This window comes from Pinus tabuliformis, chromosome 8 (genome assembly GCF_031772625.1).
Source record: "Pinus tabuliformis cultivar Carrire ecotype Pingquan chromosome 8, CPIR1, whole genome shotgun sequence".
Taxonomy (NCBI): Eukaryota; Viridiplantae; Streptophyta; class Pinopsida; order Pinales; family Pinaceae; genus Pinus; species Pinus tabuliformis.
In genome coordinates, this window is record NC_142294.1 from 1,915,496,628 (window position 1) to 1,915,507,086 (window position 10,459).

A 10,459-nucleotide genomic window follows, 5' to 3' on the forward strand; every position below is an offset into this window, starting at 1 on the left:
AAAATCCATCGATACCGTACAAGTTGATTTGGTTCCAAATATACAGTTGCAATGAGTACCTTTTGTGTGGTTTGCACATTATGGAGATCTAAAGATTACTCCATCTGTAGTATCCATGTTATGATATCCTTACCATCAAACTTCCTCATATCGATCTTTGGAACATGGTGGGTCTTCAATCCAACGTTAGAGTCTATGAAATCATGATTAACATTTATTTTATTCTCATCATGAGTTTCATTTACTACCCTTTAGCCATTCGTAAGCATTTCTTGTAGAAAATGTCAAATCTGTCTTCAAATCTTCCATCTTAGCTTCCACGCCTTTCTTCAAATCATCCATCTTAGCTTCCACATCATCCATATTAGCTTCCATGCCATCCATCTTAGCTTCTACACCTTTCTTTAAACCATCCATCTTAGCTTCCACATCATACATCTTAGCTTCTACGTCTTTCTTTAAACCATCCTTATTAGCTTCTGTTACTTTTTGTGAGAGTGAATTTTGTTGCACTTGGTCTCGTAATTTTGATATATCATGTTGCATTTCTTCCTCTTCTTCATGAGTCATGCTAGAGCTTTCAGGTTTCTTACTAGGTGTTTACATTTTATTTCTTCAGGGCATCAATTAATGATAATAATTCTTCACTATGCCCTTTGCATTCCTTCAAACTATTTTTTCAAACCAAACTTATGCAAAAATTTAAACAAACTACACACCGTTTTTCACTTTGTAGGAGCTTGATCTTGAATCTGCTTTATCTCTATAATTTTAGATCTCTAAGTTCTGAAATTTCTTCCTGTAGTAACCCTTTGAGTCCTCTTTCTAACCCAGCAAGTCTGATCAATATTGGATTCTCCAATTAAGAGTTATACTAAATCTCCCACGATGACTTGATTATAGACTAGTTTAGTAGAGTGAGCTTGTACGAAGTGCCGCGTGTCACTATTTTTACCTTAGGACCTGAAACCAATAAATAGAAAACTAAAGGTCGTCCACTTTCTGTAACTTCTTACGAAATTTTAATCTGATGTTCATAAAAACAGTTATGACTATTTTCCCCAGGTCACTTGTTTGGGATATAATTTGGGATATTACAAAAACCTTAAATGTCTTGGACTGTATCTTTGAAAACACAGCGAAACACGATCTGAAATTTGGGCTTGAGATTCACCAAGTTTTTGTCTCAAATGGGTTTTAATTTCAGAGTCTAAACCTTCGTAGAAAACAAATTATAGTGAAAATTCCACGATGACCTGTTTGAGATAGAATTCTGGAGCTTGCAAAAACCCTAACTTCCTTAGATCATATCTCTGAAAATATAGCGTAACAAGATCTAAAATTCGAACCCGATGTTCAGTGCGATTTCGGATCAAATGGGTTTTGGTTTTAGCTTCAGAAATGTCGCAAAAAACAAGTTATAGCTAAAATTCCACGATGACCTGTTTGGCACAGCAAAACCCTAGAATCCAAAGCTCTGATACCAATTGTTATGAAACTAGCTCATAAAAAGATAGAAAAGATAGATCAACGACTTAGAAATCAACCTCTTTGAGGGGGAAACCTCCTTTAAATTACACAAATGAACAATTCTTGGATGATACAAATGAAAAAACCTCCTTTTTATATATAGGAGTCTAAGGGGTCACAATATAACCCAAGTTGACCTAACAATAATAATATAAGTGCACAAAAACAACAATAGTGGGCTTCTATGGGGCACAATAATAACAATATGGGGATGATAGGGGCACAACAATAACAATAAGGGATACAATGACAATAATAATGGGGGAATCACTATTATTATTGGGACGTAACACATAATTTAACACATATTGCTCAAAATTAGGCCCTTTGTTAAACATATTTTACCATGATCTAATTCCCACCAAAAAACAAATTTAACACATATTGCTCAAAATTAGGCGCGTTGTTAAACATATTTTACCATGATCTAATTTCCACCAAAAAAACAAAGCTAGAACAATAGTTTGGCACGACAATATCGATCTCCAATCTTCGCTACGAAAATCTAGAAAGAGGTACGTCCCTGGATCGATCTTTAAGATATCTAGATCAATTCCAGTTCTTCAAATCGATTGAAATTGGATGCCTTAGCGGCATATTTATTATACATTTTCACAGGAAATACGACAGTGATTCACCGGCATTCAGGATTTCAGAGTTGAATTTCAATAGGTTGAGGGATCAACGGATGGAGGAGAATCTCTTCAATATCTTGCCCCACAAAAAATCGATTTGTTCAGCTCCTAGTTTCATGAATAAATAGTGCAATAAATATTGACAGAAGATCAGAGAGAAGTGGCCAACGTTATAACGATAAATGATGATTTATTTCTCTATTATTTGATTTGATAGAGTCAGTGGAAACATAAATAATAATTTTGACTATTCCCGTGACAGAGGAGAGGATACAGTTAGTGGAGATTTACCCACATAAATCCAGATATTAGTGTCACAGATGAATAATTAGAGGTGTTGGGATTGATTTCCATGACGCAAATCTAATCTGGAGGTTTCGGGATCGATTTCCATGATGCAAATCTACTATGTCACTGATTCCTTCTACTCCACTGCCGTTCGTGCCCTTGGATGGACCCTTTGGTAAGTTCATAAAATTCGAAGCACTTTCTTTTGGTATTTATGTTGATTTGATTCCTCTACAGTAGCACAAATTTGGGTGTGATTAGTTTTTAGCAAAAAAAATGGATTTTTATCTCTGGAGCTGCGTGGTACCTTTAGAAAGGCAGTGAGCTATGGTAGGTGACTGTTGAATTATCTAGGACTCGGCAGTAAGGTTCAAGTTCATGGGGCTAGGTTAGAATTGAAATTGTATGTCTCATTGGTCTACTAGGTTCTTTCTACTAGGTCGAGGTTATCAAAGAGGGTGCGAGTTCCCTACTTCTAGTGTTTGATTTATCTAGGTCAAGGTGTAAAGTGATCTGCAGTGTTGTAGTTTAGAATAGACTCTTCCAATCATCCGAGCTAACGTCAGTGGTCATAAATCTAAATCTACACCCAAATTTGGAACTTTGGTCATGGGGCGTAGGAAATGAAGGGATGTTTGTTATACTACTCAATTTATAACTTTATATGTATCCCCGTCTGCCTCTCTGACCCTTATATCCATTTTTAACTCCGCTGCTCGGAAAAGGGTATACCGATATTTTATTAGTTCATTTACTTATGGGACTTCACCTGGAATGGTATCCACTACCTCTAGCTCTGTTAGATCAACTGATTTTATTCGGTCAATAGGATATACTGCATTTGGAACCAGGCGAAGGGAAGCTGGTACGACAACTCGATCTGCAACTAGTCGGACCGCCGCTCAAACGAAAACTGGTAGATTTCTTTGGTGGAAACACTGAAATAACTGCTATTGTCACCACCTCCTCTACTGCTTTAAAAGCTTCCATCTATGACTTTTTCAATGCCTATGTGGGGTATCAATATCGATTTGCAATAAGGGAATGAACTAAATCTAAATATCAATCCGGTTGTCAACTTCTTATATCTATGCCTATGTGGAGTATTAATATCGATTTGCAATACGGGAATGAACTAAATCTAAATATCAATACGGTTGTCAGCTTCTTATATTAATGACACTTTATAACTTTATAAATCCCTTCTCATGCCTTCTGACGCCCCAGAGTTTCTTTCGCTTTTTGCAGATCCGAACTATTATTTTTTTTTAAGAAAAATTTCCTGGTAGATTTGTATACAAGAATGCGTGATTTTGATCGCATTGCATTTATGGAACATTTTCTATGAGGGCTAGCACATATGGGACATAGACATCCTTCCATAAGGGCAAGGTCCTCTTCATATGCCAATATGCATGCTATGTCTGGATTAGCTAGGAATGACTTGGCAGCAAGATATCTAGCAATTGACCATATCCGGTAGAGTCGAGCCTGCTTGCCAATAAGTCTCGATGCTTTTGTTTCATAATAATTTGGCCACCGATATTTTGAAATCCTTTTCTCTACAATTTCCACTACTCTACTTGCTATATCTGGCCTCCCCATCCTTATGCGTGCAATAGTAAACTGCCAAAGAAGTGACGACCATGATCCTCCATTATGATATGACCAACGCATGTTCTTAGGATCACTACGAGTGATAATTCACCTCTTCATATTCCAATGCAAGAAAGAAGATTTTCATAGGCATGGTGCCCACAAGATCATCCCATCTGCTCTCAATTAGGTTCAATATAGCCTCAACCTGTTCTGAAGTAGTTAGGGAAGTTACTGTAGCCCAAAGATCACCCAATGAGAAAAACCTGAAATCCATGTGAGCAGGCTGGAGGTTCCCAATTAGGAACCCCCCTTGATTAGGCATCCAATCAATAAGCCATGATGGAATTTTCTCTGGTTAAATATTGAACTTGTTCAATCCTGTACAGACTCAAGCCTCTCTTATTCTCTGCATTATCTACCACAGTCGGAAGACTAAATCCGCAATTTTAAGTTTTTCTTGTAGTGTCTTATAGACAACTATTATTGATCAACTAGACATCTTACTCATCAACAATACATCTTACTTATCCCTTGAATTTAAAACTCACAGTTCTTGCAATGGATCTGAAAAACCTCTACGAAAAACCATCATTTCGTAGCGAAAGACTAGTGAAATACAAATTTATTTTTGTAGCTGAAATGAGGGTGCCTTCTCAAGTTAAGTTAAGAAACCCTCTTGCAAGAGAGAAACTTCTTTAGACAACTTATCTGCCCGTGTCTTGGATTCACGGTATACATGTGAAAATCAAGATAGTTTGTTACAATAAATTTCATCACTAAGCTACCATGGCTAACAAGGTGAGATGATTCCATCATGGTAGTGATGGAAAATCTTACAAAAGGCACACAAGTTATTTCAATTAAGTTGATTGATAAGGAATCCAATATTGTGGAAATTTATATAAAAAGGAAATTGTAAAGTTATATTTTGAGTTGGGATAACCTAGAAAAAAAAGTGATTGTTGGGCTATATATTATAAAAGAGATGTAAAAACATATGTTAAAGATAAGTTAAAATATAAAGGATACATAATATAGGTAGAAAGTTGCGCAAACAAAGAAAATATGTTTAAATAATTTAGATTGGTTGGGCATGGGTTTTTCAAAGTGGAGGCTAAAAAGAGTTCACTAAAATTGGGAAGCTACCCAGAATCGGTAGCACAATATTGTGGGCCATTTGAAATCCTAGATAGGATAAGGTTATTTATATATATTCAAGCATTACTTGCATCCATGAATACTCATAAAAGTGTTTCATATATCTTTATTGAAAAATTATGTGCCTATTAATCCTAACCTTGTGATTGATTAGACCATGGTCTAGGTGGAGCACAAAGGGGACTTTTGGGTGAAGCCAATATGCATCTTAGACTCAAAATTAGAAGTGCTCCTGTGGAAAGCCATTATCTTGGTAAAGGTCTAGTGTACCTATTTCAATCCTGAAGATACCACATGGGAGCATGAAGAGGTTATGTGGGAGAACTACCCATAGTTTTTTGGATATTTTGACGAAATATGAATGTAAATTTGTGAATAAATGATTAAAGACACCATTTTTTATAGCTAGGATTACTAAATTCCATAGCTTGGATATTTCATGTCCAACCAATGGTTGAGCCCTCAAAGGTAAGTGGGATAGCCTAAAGGATTGTTATGGAGAGAAGGGAGTACTCTTCCTTAGACTATGTAGGTTGAGGGAAGTGAGAGTTGGGAATTTGGAATTTCTATAGGAGTTACTAAATTGTCAAATTATAGAGTGCTAAGATGTAAAAAAAATTATGTATCTACATGTAAACCTATATGGTAATGTGCACCAAATATAGTGAAAAAATGTAGGGGGAGGAAATTGTAACACCCCGATTTTGATCACTAGATTAGAAATGCATATTTTTAAATATGATGAATGTGTAAATGCCAAGATATATAATATGTAAAAATGTATCTAAATATCAATAACATCATTGGATTTGAATGGTTTTATTATGTAAAGCGACTAATGTGCGAAACTCGTAATAGTCACGAGGAGATATCAAGAAAAATTATCCATGTTAAGGGTTGATGTGGTCTAAGCCTAGTGTGATTTTCAAGATATTTTGATGGCTTAGGTGCCCTAGGTTATGGTTTCTTAGGTCACATTCTAGTACCACAAGTCATGGACACAATATCAAACAAAAAATTATATGTAAACATTTGTATTGAAAATAGTAATACAAAATACATCACTAGTTATAAGATGGATAAGAACATATTCATGGAGGACCTATCATTCCATAAATGAGGGGGTTAAAAATGGGTCGAAGGTTAAATCACACATGCCTAAAATCTCATATTATTAGCATAAATTAATTTTCATTACCGTATAATCCGCATTTGAATTATTAAAACGAGTCATTGAATGCATTTTTGAGGTTGGTAGAAGAGTCATATCAATTAGTTCTTGAAGCATGGGCTAAGTACACTCATGAGGGGAGTGCTTTTATTGAATTCATTTAAGAGGTGGGTGAGAGAGTCATCTCACCTAGATGTGAGAACATGTGATTAGTAAAATTGTGTTTGGAATCGCCTAGGTCAAAACATGCATAAGAAAAAGAATTTGAGTAGAGGAGATAGCTAACTTTGAAAAAGAAGGAGGACAAAAAAAAAAGATTTTTGGTGCTACAAGAGGAGAATATACAATTTGTGTTGAAGACCAATCTCTAGTGTTGATATTAATGATAATAACTATCTTTTCATTTTTGTGAGGGGTTCTCATTTAGAAATCACTCAAGTGATTTTGTAAAGGTTGTTGTAAGTGCTCCACTAGTAGTTAGATTTCCTAAATCCCATAACTAAGAGATTCCTTACCAATCTATGTTAGAGCCCTAGATGGGATGGAGATTGTCTAAGGTAATATAATACATAGAAATAAATATCATCCTTAGATTGTGAAATATGATGGGAAAGAGAGTTGGCTAGTAGGAATTATTGTAGGGGTCACATCACTCTTAATTTACTAGGTATTGGTCTCTTAGTGTTGACTATAGACATCCATAGGAGCATGCTCACATTTGTGGAATCATAGCCCTAGATTAGGCATGGCCTATTGTAGAGAGAATTAGTCCAAAAATAACTACGGTTGGATGGAATATTTGACATTTGTAGCTAGTTGTGTAAAATATTTATAAGGATAAATATTCCAATCACTCTATTATTTAATATGTAAATGTTATGCTTGAATGTTATGTCCAATTTATGTTTTGTATGTTTAAATGTTGTTGTGCATTATTAATTCATCTACATTCTTGAATTTTAAAATCATCGACAGTCACATGAGCCTATATGTCAGACAACATACATTCATTTCTTTCAAAATGGTATTAAAGTTGGATTTATGGTAACATGCCTTAGACTAAGGGTCTAGGTATGTCACTCATCGTCTTATTGGTATGTTTTCAAAACCTAGCAAATTTTCAAGTACAAGTGTGATGAGGTTTAATGATATTTATCTCAAGCATCCACAAAGAAATGCACAAAAAATGCCGAGAGAATAGAGAAAGTAAATCATAAATGAATCCAAAAGAAAAAAAATTGGTTCTTATTCATTTTGCAGTGGATTTTTTATAGTTTTACAAAGATATCATCAATTGAAGAGTGAATCCTTAAATTTGGCACGCATACAAATTAAAGGCTAGAAGAAACAACAAAATATGCAACTAACTAACAAACTAGAATTTAAGATCTAGAAAGGGATCCTTCCTGGGAGGTGAACTACTAGTGATGAGCTCCTTGGCGATCATGGCCCACTGTGTCACATGAAGTCCTCCTAGCTTAGATGGATATTTGACAATCATGAACTGAAACAATTCTTATGGGACTTGTAGTTCAATACTACTGTAATCCATCAGGAAAGTCTTATGCAACATTTGTAAATGAAGTGTTGACTTCATGTGTTGTGAATATTGGTGCTAAAGGCTCATATGTTGGGTGTATTAAGGATGGAGTCACTATGCCAACCATAGGTGCAACTCTCCCATCAGGTCGGGAAGATATATGAAGGCATCTTTGTGATCGCATTTCTCTGATGATGATGCTCAAGTAGGTATGGTGTTATTTATTATGTTGTTCATGAAATAATCAATTACCCACATTGTCACGTGCCAAAATATTATAGTGCATTTTTTTTTATAAAACAAGTACCCTCACAAAAGGACAACCCTTTGTTACTAGTGCTAAAGTTCTATCATATATGCAACTCAAAGAATTTCTCAAAATAGTTGCTCCTTGGTGTAATATTTAATAATAGAATCTTAACCTTACCCATGCAATTATGACCTTATTGCAATCTTCTAACTTCATCTTCCCATTCTAAAACTGGAGGTATTACTAAATTCCCACCAATTATAGCCATGAATCCGCAGTCATTGTCAATAGCATTGAAGCGCCAAGAACACACAATATTTTTCAAGAATTAAATGCTAGATTTAATCTTGACCATTTACACAACTAATCCAACAATCCTAAAACTTCCTGGAGCGTTGAGTTATAGTTCACCCTATAATTTCAATGGTTTTCAAATAGAGGTTGGATATAAAATGATTCCCAAGCTAGAAAAAATTGTGCCACTCTTCCACATGCAATAGAAGTTTAGATCTAAAATGATTTATTGTTTTCACTATGGTTCAAACAATATTTCATTAGATTCCTATGGTGACCTCCACTACAAACACATTAAAAAAAATCGATTCAAATAGAGTTGAGAAGTGAGTATCCATTGGAAAGGGTAGTGGCAAACTACGTAAATCACTTTCATTTCTTTTGCGAGCCACCTACAACTACGTATATGAAGGGGTTTGGGACCAAGAATACTGCTTGATTAACTTCCAAAATTTTTGAAGCTCTTGCCGGAAAACATGTAAGATGTTTAATAGATGGGATAGATATTTTGGTTGGTAACTGGAATCTGATGTCTGAGTGTGGAGTGTCTACACCTTCATTTGCATAGGATTATTTAAAGGATATGGAATAACATGCTAGAATAGGAATTTTGGTGGCCTTGATAAAAGACTAGTGGCAATGTTGGCCATTTCTGATCCATTTAAAAGGGAGGTAGTTTTTTTCATAAATGGTCTAAAGAAAATGGGCATACACCCAATCATGGTTAGAAGAGATATCTAGACAACAAATCAAGTTGTTCAGCAAGAGTTGGGTACTTAAGATGTCAAGGCTAAGGTCATTCCTACTGGAAAAGCTAAAACAATTAGTTCTCTTTAGAAGGATGGAGTTTATGATATGCAATGGGAAGCCATATATAAATCCTGGGAACTCAATTGGGTGAAAAAGAAGCACTTCTCATTCTTAGTTTCTTGGATGAAAAATTTCCAAAAATTAAAAGTAATCCGCCATTGAAATGAAACACAATAACCCACATCAATATCATCTACTGAATATGTAAAGCTGACAATTTTGTAGTAGTCTGAAGTGCTCTCAAGAAAATGAAATCAGAAGGCTTCTAACTGATTCTCACATTCACAATACTTATAAAATATATGGGTGATGGGGGATGTTCAAACACACATCGTTGGTACTGCACCAGATAAAATCCTTTATCTGGAAATTGAGATCATCCAAATAGACATATTAAAGTGGTTCAAGCTCTAGATCGATGAAATGTAGGTCCCCTACCCCTGCCATACACCTTGCCTTAGTAGAACTAGGTGCCCTAGAAGATTAATTTTTGCTCATCATAGGAGAGCCAAAACTAACCACTGGTTGTGCTTTTTCTATCATCAGTACTTCTTAGTTAATTAGAAAATCCTTGCAACCCAATTAGTTGTCTGCACATGATGATCATAGACCTACAATAGAATCTTGATATCATTCTTCCTTTTCCAAGGGAAACTTTAGATTTCCAGTTCCAAATAGGGCATCAACCCAAGATTCTTCTTATCCATTTCAGCAGCCAACTCCCTCTTTCATTGGGGAGTTAAACATATAAGGAAGTATATTCCCAGGTTCAACCATCACAACCTTAATATGGAGGTTGGAATTAGTTTTACCGAGCCTTGATAAGTATGCATCAAATGTGCCAATCAGAAGGTCTCATCAATTCAACAACGAAATACTTTTTCAAGTAGATATCCATGGACATACAATCCATAATGCCAAATCTCAACAAGGCTCATATAAATGAATCAACACCATTATTTAGAAGATAAAATGGTCTTTAATGATTTAGTCTTTCTTATTCTACCTGCTCCCTCTGAGACTAATGTCTCTCTGTTATGATATTAAATCCTCTCATGCTTCCCAAGTAATCCATATACCTTTGAAGTGCACTTATTTTGTTGAAACTCAAGACATTGATCTTAATATTGAATATCTTTTCTCTGTGTATATCTCCATTAAGAGATTTATTTTGAAGGTTGTGC

The 10,459-nt window shown here is 35.2% G+C and overlaps 1 pseudogene; it reads right to left on the bottom strand.

The window, feature by feature from the left end:
- Window positions 1–3,659: 3,659 nt before the first annotated feature.
- Window positions 3,660–4,641, bottom strand: LOC149244133 (neutral/alkaline invertase 1, mitochondrial pseudogene; annotated as a pseudogene).
- Between the last annotated feature and the right edge of the window lie 5,818 nt (window positions 4,642–10,459).